We start from the raw sequence: 18566 nt of genomic DNA, 5'->3' as shown, positions 1-18566 counted from the left end.
TAGCTATATTAGCTACAGTAGCTATAGAGTAGTATGCCTCTAGAACAATTGCAGATGTCCAAGGAAAATCCCCACCTGGCCCTCACATGATAAACGTGATGAATCCTGAGAAATTGAGCTCCCTTCTTGTCCCTGTCTAGCAGTCTTGTGTAGCTTAGGGATGGGAATAGACATTTCCAGAGTGGGGTATCATTTCCACCTCTTGTGGATAACCATTTAACTAATTTAATTGACTAATACTGACTTATGTTGGAATAAGTTTTTCTGCACTATTCAGAGAGAGACCATGGGTCTATCTTGGTTTCCCAGGAGGAGGGAGCACAAGGAAGAGACAAATTTATGCCTTCAGCAGGGTCTCTACCAGGCTCTTAGACTGGCGGGAGCTCATGGAAATGTGGCAGCACTGCCAAGAGGCAGCTCTGTGTTACCATGTGATCCCGTCCCCCAATCTGCCAGATATGCTTCTTTTTCCACCCAGCCCTCAACCTGACTACTCCATAAACAGCACACGGGCAGAGGCTTATTGATCATGTACCAACTAAAATCCATCTAGTATGCAAATATGACTATGAGTCAATCTTCTTCTCCCCTCCCCCTCCATTAATAGCATGGGCAGCCCAGAGCAAATTGAGCTCTCCTGCACAGCAGCAGTCTGTACTGCAGAACCTCCTCTGGAGCAGAGACACCTCTCAAGGATAGTCCTCGAAGTTGAAAGATTCCTCACCCACAACAGATCCTCAGTAAGTGACTAACAGCATGTTGAAGCTCTGCAAGCCTTTGAAACTTTCCTTAGTTGTATCTCTGATTGACTGTGCACATAATCCTTTAGATGTAAACTGCTGACCGCATCTGAGACTAGGATTGGATTCAGCCACCCCCAGTCTCCTCTGACAAGGAGTTTGGAAAGCAAGGTGATCCATTCTGAAACTGATGATTCAACAGGAGGGTCTCCTTGACACTTTCATCTGAGCCTGTTCTTCAAGCAGTGCATAAGTGAGTAAACCTTGCCATTGTTCATTTTTAATTATTGTGTTATTTATCATGGAAATATGTTAAACTACTATATCTAACCTCAGTAAAACATATTACTGCTTCTCTCTTATGGGAGGACTGCATCATTCCTCACTATTCTCAACGCTCTGCCCAGGACCAGTTCATGGTAACAGGACTCCAGGCACTGCCTCCTCTTGCTGCCGTAAGGTGAGAGAAGGCAGAGAGATGTGAAAGGCAGTGTGGAGCAGGAGGACAGAGGAGAGCTCCTTGTGGGAGCAATCTTTACAGCCTTTTGCATGGGAAATATCTGCTTGTGGATTAATGCAACAGAGGACAGTGGCGGAATCTTCTAAACTCATCCCATTCCATGACTGTGACCAGGATCACTCTCCCAGCTTCTCCAGTATGCAGTAGGAGGATATGTTTCCATTTGGAATTCACTGCCACATGCTCAGAAAGGCAGGGTGTCCTTCTGCCAGGGACACTGCAGGGGCATGAATCTAGTGGATTCACACAGGTCTGTCTGGAGCTGTGATTCAGAGCAGTTCTGAGGGCCCAGTGGGTGGGATGTGATCTGTGAACACTGAGAAGGGAGAGATGTGGGAACAGAGACACTGGTTCCTGCAGGGACAGCTCCAGGCAGCAGAGTCCAAGTGTGGGTGGAAATTACAAATTTCCAGGTCATGAGTTATTTCTTTGGTGACCGCATATGCAGAGGAGGAGAAACACCACAGTGCCTTCATGTCTCCCTGTGTCGCTGCCTCCTTAGCAGTAATATCATGCCATTGCTCCATGTCTCTCCACTTGTATGTGCTGCTCTTGCCTTTCCCTTGGACTCGCTTGTGAGGGGGATTCACATGCAGTTCAGACAAGACACTTGTGGCACTTGTCATACAGACCTGTCCTTGACAATGAGGTTCCCAAGTCCTCCTCTGACCTGTGGGGTCCTGGGCAATGAACTGCGAGGTGAGAGGGACTGTCTGGGAACGAGCTACCTCTCTCTTTAGGACACTCCATCCACAGGACGTGTGATCATCTGGGCTGCAAGTGGAGATGGGGAGTGGTACTTTTGCAGAGAAAACAGAGTTGTAAGAATTAGAAAGCACTGATCAGAGAAGTCTCCCCTAACTTGTCAATGTCTTTCTCTCCTTGGACAGTCCCCATGCCCAAAGGAAGCAAATGTCCAACAGAAGCTCCTTCAATGAGTTCCTCCTCCTGGCATTCTCAGAAACGCGGGAACTGCAGCTCTTGCACTTCTCCCTGTTCCTAGGCATCTATGTGGCTGCCCTCCTAGGGAATGGCCTCATCATCACAGCAGTAGCCTGTGACCACCGCCTCCACACACCCATGTACTTCTTCCTTCTCAACCTCTCCCTCCTCGATCTCGGCACCATCTCCACCACTATCCCCAAAACAATTTCCAACTCCTTGTGGGACACAATGTCCATTTCCCACTCAGGATGTGCTGCCCAGATGTTTTTCATTGTTTTTTTCTCTTTGGCTGAGTACTTTCTTCTCACTGTCATGGCCTATGACCGCTTTGTTGCCATCTGCAGACCCCTGCACTATGGCACCCTCCTGGGCAGCAGAGCTTGTATCAAAATGGGAGCTGCTGCCTCGGGCAGTGGTTTTCTCTGTGCTGTCCTGCACACTGCTAATACATTTTCAACACCACTCTGCCAAAGCAATGTAGTAGGACAGTTTTTCTGTGAAATTGCCCAGCTCCTCAAGCTCTCCTGCACAGACTCCTACCTCAGGAAATCCGGAGCTGTTTTGTTTACTGTCTGTTTAGGGTTTGGGTGCTTCATTTTCATTGTGGTGTCCTATGTGCAGATTTTCAGAGCTGTGCTGAGGATCCCCTCAGAGCAGGGACGGCACAAAGCCTTTTCCATGTGCCTCCCTCACCTGGTCGTGGTCTCCTTGTTTCTCAGCACTGTCATGTTTGCCCACCTGAAGCCCCCATCCATTTCTCAGCCAGATCTGGATCTGGCGCTGGCTGTTATGTACTCAGTGGTGCCTCCAACAGTGAACCCCCTTATCTACAGCTTGAGGAACAAGGAGCTGAAAGATGCCGGAAGGAGACTGTTCCAATGGGTATATTGTTAGCATCAATAACTGTATCATGTCCCTTTACTGCCCATTCCCAAGGTATTTGTTATCTAATCTATCTGTTGTTCATTTCATTCTTACTTCTCTTTGATGCATTCTTGTGAAAAGGAGAAATTTTGGTTCTTGCTACTGCGAGTGACCAATAAACTCTACCATGGAAGAAGTCTCAAAGAATATGGGTAAAGGGTGAAACATCCAGGAATCATGTAGCGTGTATCATCTCACTAATCACAGTTGTTCCACTGAGAAGTGTCTTCATCCCAACACACAAGTTGCCAAAGGATGACCTTAGTGTTAGAGAAGCAGCTGTAACTGTTGAGTGGATTAATGGGCGTAAATGTTTCTTCCTTAGTTGATGAAATGAATGCAAAAATCTCCCTGAAATTAGCCAGACCAGCATGAAGGAATTGCATTCGCAACTCAACCCAGCACAGGGTATAAAACCTGAACAACTAACAAAGAATTTTTGATGAAAGAAATGGACTTGTGATGGCTTCATCCCATGTATTCATTTTTTGTGACTAGGGATGAATATTATAGAGATCGACAACAGCAATCACACTGGTATTGTGATTGAACTGTGTTAGTGCATTTGTGATTTCAGTACATTGTGGAATCATGCTGCCAAATCAAAATCCCTTGTAACATCAACTATTTTCAAAATAAACTTGTTCTATTAAATCTTTCACTCTCTATCTGTACGGAATACCAGGAAGAACCTGCTCAGAGAATACTGGCCCAGCAACCACTCCAAAAGGGCATGGTTCTCCTGTGGGTCTCATGTTCTATCTGTTAACATATGTGGTTGTGCTGGAATGGCTAGCAAGTGACATGATGCTGCTGGGCTATTTTTCTGTCACTGAATCAACTGCCTGCATGGAATTGTATTAGCTGTTTGTAGTGCAGATCTGCAGCATTATTTTAGTTTGCCTCATTGTTGCCTAGGAGGAGAGAGTACAAAGGAGAAATCAAGTCATCCATTGAGCTGGGCCACTGTTCCCAAGGGAGGCCAGGCTCCTGGGCCAGAGGGAACTCACAGCAACATGGCAGGCCAGCCAAGAGTCAACGGTGTCCAGAAGCAGAAACTCTGTGAAAAGCAGCAGAGCTTCAGGCACTGCCTGCTGTTGGTGACATGACATGGGAGAAGAGATAAGTGAAAGGAAGTATGGAGTGGGAGGATAGGGGAGAGCTGGCTTTGGGAGAAATCTGCACAACTCTTGACACAGTAAGTCTCTGGCTGTGGAGCAATGCTACCGGGGTGTCTGGAGTGGACTTCTACACCCACCTCATGACTGTTTTTTCAGGCTATTTCACCCAGGTTCTTGAGTGCAGAGGAGGAGAAGGTGCTTCAGAGAAGGGATTCCCAGACACGCTGTCTGAAGGACAGGGCATGCTGCTATCTTCTCCCAGGGGTGCTGCAGGTGTGAAGCTGGTGTACACCCAGGTCTTCCCAAGGTTGCAATTTAGGGCAATGTCCTGTGTCCAGGACAATGCTATGTGCCCAGGGCAGTGACTCTGCCGCTTTCAAGGGTAAGCACTCAGTGTGCCTGGGGAATTTATCATGGTGCAGCAGGGAGAAGCTCTGGGAAAGAGGATCAGTTTTTATTTGATCAGCTCCTTAGGACTTGCCTGCACAGAGATGCCCCTGCCCAGTGTTTCCAGAACTGTGGCGTATTGAGAGCAGGGCCTCCAGTATAATGAACAAAAGACATTTTATTAAGCATCAGATAAAACTTATATACTGTACTGTCCCGGATACAATACCATATTTGCCTACAAGCATGCGAAGCACAGATACTAAATAAACCAATAATCTAAAGACTTATGCTAAGACTATCCAATCAGCCTCTTGGTCACGCAGCAGGGGTACAGTTGCTTTTGCTCCTTGTTTGCTGATAGAACACCTGCACTGCCATGCTTGAGGTTGTTTATCCACTAACAAGGCATCCCATACTACTGTCCCTGAAGCAGGCCTCCACACAGAACTGAGCACAGAGAGGATGGAAGGGGATCATAGCATCTCTGTGCATGCTGGCAGGGAACAGACACTGGCAGGGACAGCTCCAGGTAGCAGAGAAACGCAGGGAATGAGAGGAACTAACAGAAACATCACGGGAGGATGGATTTGGGCAAATCATGGCCAGTCCTGCTTGTGCAGACACTTTCCTGTGATCAACCCCCAGTGTCTCCTCTCCCATCCAGCAGACCCTCTGCCCTGCAAGCCATGGAGTTCAGTGCATGAACCACCTTCTCTGCAGTCATACCCTGAGCAGAGGACAGCAATGTCTCTCCTGCCACATGTTCATTTCATGATGCCCAATAAAAGGGTTGGGAATGAATGCCTTGGCATATTGCCACCTGTCCTTAGTAGCTCTCTTTTTCTTTGCTTACGACCCTTGGCAGTAAAATCGTGGTACTGCTCCTTGTTTCTCTTCCTCTCCAGGTTGACCCTGTTCTGCTCTTGTGCTCTTTGGGATTGGGGTGGTTTCAGCTACAGCTGAAATACTGACACTGCAAGTTGCAAACCAGAGGGGTCTGTGTGGGAGTGAGGTTGCCCCAGCCCCCTTCTAACTTATGGGACTCCAGGATCCATGGGGTAGAGATTGATCTGGCTGTCCATCAAGGAGACACCATCTTAAGGAAATTTGACATATATATGTGTATATAAATATGTCCATAAATATGTATATATTTAAAAATCCCTAAAACCTAAAACTCTATTCCTCAAAACCTCATGAGCAGTGGATTTCACCTGACAGAAATGCTATATGTCAGAGCTAGTCCAGGCCACCCCCTCCTTCTCTCCACTGTACAGCAGGACCGATCACTCTGCAGTCCATGGGCAGAGCCCAGGGCTCCTTACGGCCCTCTTGGCCACTGCAGAGCTGACCGAATAGTGACCTCACAATCAACGCCCATGCATGTGTCTCCTTCTGGCCTATCAGGGGCTGTGGGGGAAGTGACCTCACAACCAACATGCAAGTGCTGTGCCTGCTGCTGCCCTGTGAGGTACTGAGGGAGCAGTGACCTAAGAGTCAGCATTCAGGCCATGTGCCTGCTGCTGGCCTATCAGCTACTCCATCAGGAATGACCTCAAAATCACATGTCCCACCTATAGAAGCATACAATCATGGTTGGAAAAACCCTTCAAGATCATTGAGTCCAGCCGTAAGCCATTCAACCCCTGCTAAACCTGTTAAACACCTGTTTAACAATGCCTATTAAACCATGTCCCTAAGGGCCTCATCTACATGTTTCTTGAACATTGCCATGGATGGTGACTCTACTACTTCCTTGTGCTGCCTGTTCCAATGCTTGACTACTCTTTCCGTGTAGAGAGTTTTCCTAATATCTAATCTGAACTTCCTGTGGTGCAACTGGAGGCCATTTACTCTTGTCCTATTTTTGGTAGTTATTCTGGAGGAGGGATCAATCCACACCTACAACCACCTCCTTTCAGGTAGTTGTAGAGAGCGGTAAGGTCTCCCCCTGTGCCTCCTCCAGACTAAATAACCCCAGCTCCCTCAGCTGCTCCTCTTAGGGTTTTTGCTCCAACACCTTCAACAGCTTCCTTGTCCTTCTTTGGACATGCTCCAGTGCCTCCATGTCTTTCTTGTAATGAGGGGTCCCAAACTGAACACACTACCCATATAACTGCTTCTGGCCTACTAGCTACTGCAGCAGGAATGACCTCAAAGGCACTTGTCTCACCCATGTACCTGCTGCAGGCCTGTCACTTACTCTGTCAGGAATGACTTGAAAAGCACGTCCCCCATAACCTACAGTTGGCCTACCAGGCACTCAGGCAGCAGTGACCTCACAATCAGTTTCTAAGCCATAAGCCTGCTGGGAAGGGAAAATGAAAGAGGTAAATGCAGAGTGCGTCGGAGAAGATAATGATAGCATCCCACGGAAGGGGAGCATAATAAAAAAAATGTGGAAGAAAAAAGCCTCAATAATATTTGAAGCATCTGATAAAATAAAATAAAATGAACAGTTAAAAAAGTAAAAAATATAACCATACATGAAAGCCTAATGGCATGGAAATGCATGAAGCATTTCAACAGCAGCAGTTGGGGCGAGATGCAGCATTGCTGATGAGAAACTGCACTGCACTCCTAGGACCTGCACCCAGTACCCATGAGTCCAAAGGCAACAGGAGCAACCCCTGCAGCCCCATTCCTGGGGGCAGGTCCTGGAGCTGCCACAGTGGCTACATGCAGTGACACTGCTTGGGAAACCAAGGCCAGAGAGAAACCACCATCTTCCTGGTTCGGTCACTGCTGCAGGGAGAGTGCGGCACAGGCTACCAAGGTCACGTGGGCTGTGGTTTCTGCACCTGCAGGTGAGGCTTTGATCTGCCAATCAGCCTTGGCAAGGGAATAATGGGCTCTTGGGTGAACGTCCTGAGAGCTGGGGGGCTCTGAACACCTGGGCTGCCCTGTCTGCTGTCAGAGGAGTGAAATGTCCCAGCTCCATTCTCCTGACCAAGGCACCAGCACTGGGCTGTCTGAGAAGGGATGGGTGAGACTGCACTCGCGGGATGTGTCTCTGGCCATGGCAAAAAGACCTTTCACTGCTGCTGCTCCCATCACAGCGGGGCCGTAGGAGGATCAGGGGCTGTTCCTCTTTCCTTCCCTTCCTGACACAGCCCATCCCAGGGACAATTCCAGCTGCCCTCATTGTTCTCATTGGACACCTGCACCTTGGGCACTCGGGCAAACACAGTATGTGAGATCCCCAAAATTCCCAGTCACCCAAGTGGAATACAAATTGCAACAGACCCACTTCCCTCCGTGATCTGCCCTGTCCCACTGGGATGGGCCCCATGATGATGCCCCAGAGCAGTGACCATGACATCTGCAGTGGAACCATGCCACATATATGGTCATGAACGGCGCTCAACAAGTTCATTGGAGGGCTAGGCTCTGACAGAAGGGAGATAACCCCCAATAACATCTAAAAAGGTGCCTGCTGCTTTGATTGGCTCATCCAGGAGCTGGGCCAGCACCTGCAGATATATATTGGCCTCCCATGTTTGTTATCCTGCACAAGTCTCCAGGATTTGTGGTAGGGACAGGGTGCAGCAGGGCAGTGCTGTCAGGACAGGAGGCTGCGAAGGGAGGCAGAGGGACTCTGCATCTCTTGGGTGCTGTGGCTTCTGGTCTGGGTGCAGCTGTGCTGGGGTAAGTGCCTGTTCCCTAACCCATGGATATGGGGCCAATAGGTAGTGGTGAGGCCATTGGGATCCCCCTGGAAATGTTGGATCTTCCCTCAGAGCAGTGAGAAAAGGGTTAGAAGTGCTCAAGTCAAGACCCTGTTGACCTCTGGGTGGGAGAAGGGTATTAGTGCTTCCAGGGCTCCTCTGCCTGGGTGTTATAGGCACCATGTCCTTGCCACCCTTCGGGGACATCCTGTTCCCCTAGCTGTGTGGCCCTGGCGCTGGCGGTGGGTCAGCTGATGACTGCAGCACTCAGTGATCTCAGGGCACAGCCAACCCTGCGGTTCCCAGGAGGGTTTCTGTGCTGTTCATTGCCCCAGGGCCAAGGGCAGGGACTGAGGAGGGAATGAGGGTTGGGACGGAAAATGGGGATCATCTCAGTGCTCCCTGGGGATCCATAGAGCTGTGCAGGTCGTGAGTGCGTTTGAGTGGTACCCATGGTGGATCGGGGTAAAGGAAACGGGTCCTTGGGCATCCCAAGACTGCAGAGAGGAGATGTCTCGCAACCCAGGTGCTGGGACTCAGCCCTAGGACCCTACACAGTCACTCTGCTTGGGCTCAGTGCCCTTCTAACTGGCCCCATGTCTGTGTTTGAAGGTGCTGCGAAGGTGAGGCTGGAGGATGGAGACAGCCACTGTGCTGGGAGAGTGGAGGTGAAACACCAGGGCCAATGGGAGACCGTGTGTGGTGATTATTCCTGGGACATGGAAGATGCTGCTGTAGTTTGTAAGCAGCTGGGCTGTGGATTTGATCTCCATGCCCCTCTGTATGGATATTTTGGGTCCAGATTTGGCTGGACTCTGTAAGCTGTCAAGGAACTGAGACTGCCTTGTCTGAGTGCACACATGATGGTTGGTGTAACCATATCTGCTTTCATGCTTGGGACGCCAGAGTTGTTTGTTCAGGTAAGGAGTCATCGAGTTCCTCACATCTGGAGCAGGGCTGGGATCAGGGGACTAACCAGGCTGTTCTCTGAAGGAGCAGTGCGTGGGTACCAGCTCAGGTGCTGACATTGCCACTCTCGCTGTCCTCTGTAGCTGCTGCTGCTGCTGTCCATGGGGAAAGTCTCAGGTGAGCCCACCATGGGGTACACAGACCCCATCAGGATCCTGGGGGCTCAGCCCAACCTTAGGGGGTGCCTCAGGCTGAGAAATGAATCCCCCACCCTGTCCTACAGGTTCTAGGTCTCCACCAATCTCCTCAGGTTCTGCCAGGACATTCCTGGCAGTGCTGGATGTCCCTGTGCCCCAGACCTCAGGATGACTTTCTTGGCACCCCATGGCTATGGAAAAAGATGTCTGAGGCTCCTGCAGTCATTTTCCTCACAGACAGGAGTGCCTTGGCTGACACAAAGGGGCTTTTCAGAGGGGGACAAGAGCATAGTCTAGGGCACAAAAACAGGGGGATGAGCAGGGCACCCTTTGTCCAAGGCCACACCACAAGGATCAGCCCCCCACGAGCTCTGGGTTGGTGTCTGCAGGGCTGCTTTCTGCTCCCTCCCACACCACCACAGGCTCAGGCTGGTCCTGCTGGGTCCGTGTCACTGACACCCCCAATCGATAGGGCAGGACACCCTGGGAACAGGGAGCATTTTGGGCTGTTCTGAGGCAATTCCCCAGGCTGTTTCTGAGCTCTGCAGGGCTGAACAGGCTGCAGAAACTGTTAGGACTGTGGTGCTGGGGGCTTGTGCCAGGCAGTGGGGCAGCCTGTGGGGCAGCAGCATTTCCCTGAGCAATGCCTGTGGCTATGGGTATGTGATTGAGACAAGCTCCGGAGCACTGTGTGGGTGTGAGAGGAGGTGCAGGGGGTCTTGAAGGGTTTGTGTCATCAGAACCTACTGAGAGTTGCTGTGTGACATTAATAGGATCATTTGGATATGGCTGCCATGGTATGTAACTGCCAGAAGCTTGTGGCAATTCCTTGTCTTTGTGGGAGTTTTTTTTATTATTTTTTAATTTTTTTTCCCCAGGATTTGTTCGGCTGTTTGGAGGAAACAGCTCCTGTTCAGGATGTGTGGAGATCAGAGATACAGACCAGTGGAAAACAGTCTGTGACTCCCACTTCAGTGTGAAAGCTGTTGGCGTTATCTGCAGGGAGTTGCAGTGTGGCGCTGCCCTGTCTGTCCGTCGGGGAACTCACTTTGGAGAAGGGGTCAGTCCTATCTGGGATGAAGAGCTGCAGTGTGTGTGGAATGAGCCCTTTCTCTCCTCCTGCCCCAGGGGGTCCCTCAGCAACCACACCTGCAGCCATGCAAAACATGCTGGTGTCACCTGCACAGGAGCATTCGGGGAGGAGGTGTGAAATGCCACCCATTAGCCATGTGCTAAGAAACAGGAGAGCAAAGAAGTGATCCTGCTGAGCATGGTGTGAGTGCAGGAGGAATGGAGCGCTTGTTTGCAATCCTGCAGTGCTGGAAGCAAAGGAAATTGAATCTCTGTGGCATTTCTCTCTTGGGATAATGAGCTAGGGAACAAAGTGATGCTCTCTAAAGACCCTCGTTTCCCCTTGTAATATATCCAGGATTCAGGCTGGTGAATGGCAGCGTGGAGTGTTCAGGACGAGTGGAGATCGAGGTGGAAGGGACCTGGGGAACCCTCTGTGACTCTGGCTGGGACATCTCTGATGCTTATGTTCTCTGTCATCAACTCAAATGTGGATTTGCTGAGTCCATTTTCTGCAGGAGGGCACTATGGGAGAGGAACCGGTCCTGTCTGGAGAGACACTTTCCACTGTAATGGGACTGAATCCCATTTGGGACAGTGCCCTGTGACTGCTCTGGGGGTGTCCCCATGCTCTCCTGACAATAATGCTGGAGTTTTTTGCTCAGGTGAGTTCAGGAAAAATGGAGGATTAGCTCAACTTCCCCCTTTTGTGTGACATAGAAATGCAAAGCAGGGGAGCCCTTGGCAATGACAAACTGAATTTCCTACTGGAGAAACTATGGGTTCCCATGGAGGGATTCAGAGAGCTTTTCCTGCTCATGCAGAGCACGTTTCCTTGGGGGAGATGAGAGCTGAGCAGAAAGCAGGCATCTCTGCTGCTCCAGGGCATTTGGTTCAGGCCTTGGGCGACACCACCAGGCTTGGGCTCCTCCCTCCAGGAGGGAACTGTGGGACACAGCTACACTCCCTGCAGCTGCGAAAGATCCTCTGCTCCCTCCGGCAGCCCATATCCCCATCCCAGACCAGAGAGCAGACCTGCAGACCCTGATCAAATGAGTGCACCCAGCAGGAGTGATCCCTGAGGCTGAGCAGGGCTGGGATTTGCCCTTGCTCCTTGTCAGTATCAGCCTCAAACTTACCTTGTTTTGTAAGAAAGGCTCTCATCCCTCTGCTTCCTGCTAAGGACACAAGATCCACATCCCAGATGCATAGGGATGTAGAAGGGCAGAGCTGTCCCAGCAGGGCCAGTCCCGGCTTGGAGATGGAGCAAGGCTACTGCTCATCCTATCACCCAGGCCTTGTACAGGACATCACTTCCTCCTTCTGAAACTGCTCTGGATTCATCACTAAGGGCATACCTAATGGCTCGAGGATTTGCTTTGGCCTCGAATGTTTTCCCGTTTCTGTCACTGAGACGGTATTAGAACTCAGCAAGGTTTAGGGCCTAGAAAACAAAATGCCTTAGAGAACTCCCATCCTTGAGAGGGAGCTAGATATGCCACAGAAAGCTACATACAGGTAGGTGAGCTACAGGATATCCAAAGGCATGAGAATTGGAGACACAAGGCAGGGTTCAGGGTGTTTCCTCTTTCTCCAAGCAGGACTCTCTGGATCCCTGCGTCTGGTTGGTGGAGGGAGCCGCTGTGACAGGTGAGTGGAGATGCCTCTGAATGGGATGTGGGTCCGCGTCCTGGATGACCAGTGGGACCTGAACGATGCCAGCGTGGTGTGCTGGCAGCTCCAGTGCGGAGAGGTAGAGCAAGCCTACAACTCGCCAAAGCCTGAGCGAGGGATGGGCCTGGTGGGACTCAGAAGAGACCCTGAGTGTGCAGGGAAGGTGACTTGCCTGACCCTCTGCAACACCTCCCTGCCTGCAGCAGTGCCTGCAGGAATTGCTGAGGACGTGGGGGTTGTTTGCTCGGGTGAGTTGCTCTGATGGTCCCCAATGTGCTGTGCTTCCCAAGGCTGTGAGCCCCTGACAGCCGGGTTTCTCCTGGGTGCAGGGAGCCGGCGGGTCCGGCTGGTGCACAGGGCAGGGCGCTGTGCTGGGAGAGTGGAGATCTTCTACAATGGCACCTGAGGGACCATCTGTGATGACTCCTGGGACTTGCTGGGTGCCACCGTTGTTTGCCGGCAGCTGGGCTGCGGGGTGGCTGTGAATTTCACTGGCTCTGCTCATTATGGGGAAGGCTCTGGGCAGATCTGGCTGGATGACGTGAACTGCTCTGGGGATGAAGCTGCTCTCTGGGACTGCCCGGCCAGGCCCTGGGGGCAGCACAACTGCAGGCACAAAGAGGATGCAGTTGTTGTCTGCTCAGATCTGTGTGGGCAGTGGTGGGAGCCTGTGCTTCATGTGGAGGGGACGAGGGAGAAGGGAACTGTCCCTGGCTACCCTGAGCCCCCTTCCTGCTCCGTCCTGGGGACGCCAATGCACAGTCCCCGCTGGACCTACTCAGGGCATAGGGAGAGGACAGGTGTCCCCACAGATCAAGGGGGAGGGTAGTGCTGCACATTGGATGCTTCTCTCTGCTCCCTTAGTGAAACAGTGTCTTGCTGGCAGTGCCCTCTGACTATCTGAGCCCTGGGATGTCTAGAAGAGTCCCTGCTTCTTAGAATAACCCTCCCTACTCAGGGATGCCGTAGAATGCCCTGGAGAATTCTTATTAGGTTTCTCTCTGCTCATTCCAGGATCGGCTTGTTCCCCCCAGCTTTGTGTTTTTCCTTCCAGAAACGTGGCCTTGAGGCTGGAGAACAGTGATGGCTGCTCTGGGCGCCTGCAGGTTTTCTACAATGGGTCATGGGGGAGTGTTTGCTCCAACTCGATGACTCTGAGCACCGTGTCTCTGGTGTGCAAACAGCTGGACTGTAGAGATGGAGGGTTCCTTGAAACAGACCTGCCATATGGCAAGGTATCTGGCCGCACATGGCTGGATCATGTTGAGTGTGGGAAGAGGAGCAGCTCCTTTTTGCAGTGTCTCTCTGATCCCTGGAATCCGCAGTGCTGTGATGACCAAAAAGAAGAGACCCACATCACCTGCAATGGTAATGCTGGAGCCACGTGGGTGCAAAGCTCACAGCAACTCCCTGTTCAGCAAAGTGCAATGTTGAGAAGGGGTCTGGAGTGGCTTTTACTTTCCATCTCAGACCATTCTGCTGTCAGTGACACAAATACAACATATCCATGAGCAACGAGGGGAAGAGGCACATGGAGCCTCCGCTTCACCTTGTTGGTCTCCTCTACCTCACCTTGGACACCTCTCAGAGGTGCCGGTTGCTCTCTGTTGCCCATAAACAGGACCCAGATGTTGCCCATAAACAGGACCTTTTAGCTTGGGAAGTCCATGCAGAGCATTCCATTCATGGCCATGGTTTGCTGAGGGAATGGGAAGGCAGAGAGAGAACGCAGTGTTCGTGGCTCAAGGTTATGCAGGAACCAGGCCGTGCCCAGGGCAGTGCTGGCATCAGAGCTCAGAACAGTCTTCCTCTGGGGACATGCTCCTGCTCCTCTACTAACCAGGAAACCTTTTGGGATGAGCAGCCAGGGTAACCCTGGAGCTCAGCACTGTTATACACTGCATTATCAAGGGGTTCAGCTGTGTACAGAAGTAGGGGGAGGTGTTAGGCGGTTCAAGCACGGGTCGGTCCTCATCCTGTCCACATGGCCCCCATGAAGCAGCACCTTCCTTCACTGTAGTGTTTCCTTCTGCACAGGGAGACAACCAGAAACCCCGCCAGCCCTAGCGGCTGAGTGCCCCAACTCTACAAGCTGCACAAGTAACTGCTGCTCCGTGTGCCCTTCTCACCTGGCCAGGCTCTCTCAACTACCCCAGTGACACAGAGGGTTCTGTGTTTTCCAGAGATGGAGAAGATTTGTGTCATGGGAGGAGAGGACGGCTGCTTGGGCAGCGTGGAGGTTTGGCACCACGGAGCCTGGGGGATGGTGTGTGACGACTCCTGGGACATGAAGGACGCCGAGGTGGCCTGTAGGCAGCTGGGCTGTGGTCCTGCCATGTCTGTCCTGGGGGAGGCTGCATTTGGGCAGGGGACGGGTCGCATCTGGCTGCAGCAAGTGGAGTGCAGAGGGACAGAGTGGTCTCTCTGAGAATGCAAGGTGCAGTGTGGGAACAACGGCACCTGCCAGCACAAGGAAGATGCTGCTGTGAAGTGCTCCAGTGAGTGGCAGTGCTTGGTCCCCTTTTTGGGGGGGATGTTTTCCCAGCTGGGCTTTCCTAGGGCCCCAGAGCTCCTCAGAGCAAGGATGTCCCTGCAGAGGATGGATGCCTGGTGCCAGGTGGGGAGCAGATGTTGTGAGGCATGTTGTCCTCAGGCCTCTGCCTGTGGGGTTCTGCAGCCCCACGAATGCCTGTCCTGGGCTGCCAGTGCTGTCCTCCCGGTGGCCCAGAGCAGAGACCCCAGAACCTGTCATGGGCACCCAGAGAAGGACTGTTCTGATGGCACTTGGAGGAGACATCCACAGGCACAGCCACATCTCTCTCCTTGTTCTGCAGCGGCATGCAGGATGACAACACCAGCCCCGTGAGCAGGTAACCTGCTCTCCTCCCTGGGTTGGGTCTCTCTGGTGCCAGGCTGTGACCTGCAGCCCGAGGGAAGGGGCCCGATGCTGCATTGCACGGCCACAGAGAGGAGGCCCAGGGGTGAGAGCAGGCAGCTTTGTGGAGGGCTGTGAGTCACTCAGCAATGTGAGAGCTGCCCCACGACCCAGGACAGGGCCCCCCAGCCCTGCCATGTGTGAGGGGTCAGGACTGGGGTGTCCCTGGGCCCCCATGTGCCCCAAGTGAGGGCCTGTCTTGTTCGTGTTGCTGCCCATGCAGATCCCACCCAGAGGCGTGTGAGGCAGAGCGGTGGACTCTCCATGCCTGTTGTCATCTGCATCATCTTGGGAGCCCTGCTCTGCCTGCTCCTGTCCGTCTTGACAGGGCAAGTGCAAAGAGCCAAGGCTCAGGGCAGAGGTGGGTGCTTCCCCAGCGGTGCCAGAATGGATGAGGCCTCTTGGCAGCCCTGTGGGGGCTGTGGGGTGTGTGTGAGGGCACAGAGGAGCTAGGGAGGGGGTCCTGCCTTCTCTATTCCCTGTTCCTTCACTGTCTGTTTGTGGGACACCCACAAGCAGGAGTTGTGGGAGTGCTGATGCGGGAGGAGGTGGTCATGGAGGAGGAGAGAAATGGCAGCAAGGTGCTGGGGGAGATGGGAGCAGCAGGAAACGTAGAAAGATGCTGCTGGCTGCCCTCTGGAGAGTGCTGGGATGAGGCTGTGGGGCAGGAGCGGTGCCAAGAGGAGCTCAGGGCAGGGGGTCTCTCAGAGTGGGAGTCAGTATCTGGGCTGTTCCCTTTGTCCTGCCCTGTTCACCCATGTCAGGGCAAGGCCATGTTATGGACCAGTCTGGCAGAGAGTGAGGAGCTCCCTGGGGAGAAGAGCCGTGGGAGCTTCTCCCTGCTCAGAGCAGGGACTAACTTGGGGCCAAAAAGGACATTGGTGGCTGTCTCTGTAGAGACAGCATGAGGCTACTCCTCCTCCCTGAGCAAGTTTGCTGATGATACGAAACTGGGAGGAGTAGCTGATACCCCTGAGGGCTGTGCTGACATCCAGAGGAACCTGGACAGACTGGGCAACTGAGCGGTGAGAAACCTCATGAAGTTCAACAAGGTCAAGTGCAAGGTCCTGCACATGGGAGAGAATAATCCCAGACACTAGTATACCAGTACAGGCTGGGGATGAACATTCTGGAGGGCAGCTTGGCAGAAAAAGACTTGGGCATCATGGTGGACAACAAGTTGACCATGAGGCAGCAGTGTGCCCTCATGGCCAAGAAGGCCAACGGGATCCTGGGATGAGTTAAGAAGAGCGTCTCCAGCAGGTGGAGGGAGGTGATCCTGCCCCTCTGCTCAGATGTACTGGAACATCTGCCCTGTGAGGAAAGACTGAAAGAGATGGGCCTCTTCAGCCTGGAGAAGAGAAGGCTGAGAGGGGATCTAATCCATGTCTATAAGTACCTCAAGGGAGGCAGTGAGGAGGATGGTGCTGGCCTCTTTTCACTGGTGGCCACCAACAGAACTGGAGGAAACAGCCAGGAACTGAAGCATCAAAAGTTCAACAGGAACTTCAGGAAAAATTTCTTGACAGTGAGGGTGACAGAGCATTGGAACAGGTTGCCAAGAGAGGTTGTGGAGTCTCCTTCTCTGGCGATCTTCAAAACCCACTTGGACGCAGTCCTGTTCCACATGCTCTACGTGACCCTGCGTGTGCAGGGGGGTTGGACTAGATGACCTCTAGAGGTCCCTTCTAACCTTAAGCATTCTATGATTCTATGATTCTAGGTTGCACATCGGAAATGTGTCACATCGGAACCGTGACATAGACATGGTGTTAGGGAAGACAGCACTGCCCTAGGATTGACACTGGCAAGAGATGTTAAAGGCATGAGGATGAGCTGCTGCTGCTTCAGTAAGAATAAAAGGAGAAGGTGGTCTGAGTGCTGAGTGGTCAGGGAGCAGGAAATGTAGATAGGTCTGAGGAATTCATCACAATGTTGCCTTCAGTTTTCACCAAAAACGTTACCCAGTCTCTTGTGCCTGGAATCGTGACTCTGAGGAGAAAAACAACCAGCAGGGTTTGAGATTACTGAGGGACTACCTTGTGAGAACTCAAACTATACAATGACCATCAATGGCACTGCATGGGCTGCATAGGAGGATGCTTTTAGAGTTGACTGTCATAGCAAGGCCACTCTCTATCATCTTTGAAAGCTTGTGGAGATTGGTAGAGGTCCCAATGATTGCAAAAAAGGAAATGTTACATCCCTCTTCATGGAAGGCCCACAGGACTACATGGGGATCTGCAAGCAATTCAGCCTCACTTTGATGAGGAATGTGCAATGGAGTAAATCCTCTCACATCACGTTTCTGGGCCATATACATGAAGAGTCCACATGGTTTTCCCAGGGTAAATTGTGCCTCACTAGCCTGATTGCCTTCTGTGATTAAATAGGTGCGTTTGTAGATGGAGAAGAGCAAACATCTTTTATCCTGACTTTAGCAAGGTGTTTGACATCATCTCCCACCATATTTTTTGGCCTGCAGCTTAGGGATTTACCATCTAGAGGGGCAGACAACCTGATGCATAGAAAGATGCTTGGATGGTCAGGAACAGAGGGCAGTGATGAATGCGTAGTCCTCATGGGGAGCCCAGAGAGAAATGGAGCAAACGTTGGTTCCAGGAATGTGACTCCTTCTACCAAGTGTATTAGTGACACACAGGAGGCAATATTTGCCGTGTTTGTAGATGACCTGAAACTGCAAGGGAGAGACCAGGCATATGCTTAAGGGCTGCCCTTCAGAGGGACCTAGACAGGCAGGAGAAAGAACCTGCAGAACCCTCAGAAAACCCACCACACAAAATGCCAGGTTCTGTACCAGGGACAGAAAAACACACCACAGTTGCTCTGTTACAAGCTGGGGCCTTGTAACAAGCCTGGTCCTGAGTGCCTGAGTAGCAGATCTGCAGAAAAGACGTGGACAGAAGGCTAAATGTGGTCCAGCAGCTTTTGCTGGCAGCAAAGAAAGCCAAAAGCATCCAGGCCTTTATGAGCAGGAAGAGAGCCCGGAGCTGGAGGGAATGCTGATCCTGCCCTAGACCAGATCTGGTATACTGCATTCAGTGTGAGTCCTCGGGAGAAGTAAAAGGTTGGTAACTGGGAGAAAATATGTCAGAGGGCCCTCAAGATAACTGGGGAGCTGGAGCACTTTGGCTGTGAAGATACAGGGCTTTGTTGAACCTGTAGAAGAAGTGGCTTTGGAGGAACTTCATTTGGAGGGCCTTCCATTGCTGCAAGGAGGTCATCAAGAAGATGGAGGTGAGATCTTCATCCTGATGCATGGTGGGAGGATAAGTGGGAGATAAGCTGTGCAGTCTCCCCACCTGGGCATTTACAAGATCAGACTGGATCAAGAGCAGAGCAATTTGGCTGGCCCTAGAGCTGACCGTGGAGGGAGCAATGAGATAGGGATAGAGAGCTCCTGAGCTCCCTTCCACCCTAAAGGAGTCCATGATTCTTCCCTCTCTCTATC

At 51.8% G+C, this 18566-nt stretch overlaps 1 pseudogene; it reads left to right on the top strand.

Annotated features, from left to right (window-relative positions):
• Window positions 1–8230: 8230 nt before the first annotated feature.
• On the top strand, window positions 8231–17584 carry LOC104576769 (scavenger receptor cysteine-rich type 1 protein M130-like; annotated as a pseudogene).
• The last annotated feature ends 982 nt before the right edge of the window (window positions 17585–18566 follow it).

Source organism: Tinamus guttatus, unplaced genomic scaffold, assembly GCF_059628265.1.
Source record: "Tinamus guttatus ecotype Peru unplaced genomic scaffold, ASM5962826v1 Tinamus_guttatus_pri_ptg000029l, whole genome shotgun sequence".
Taxonomy (NCBI): domain Eukaryota; kingdom Metazoa; phylum Chordata; class Aves; order Tinamiformes; family Tinamidae; genus Tinamus; species Tinamus guttatus.
Note: the sequence above shows the minus strand (reverse complement) of the source record. Positions and strands in the feature narration are given on the sequence as shown.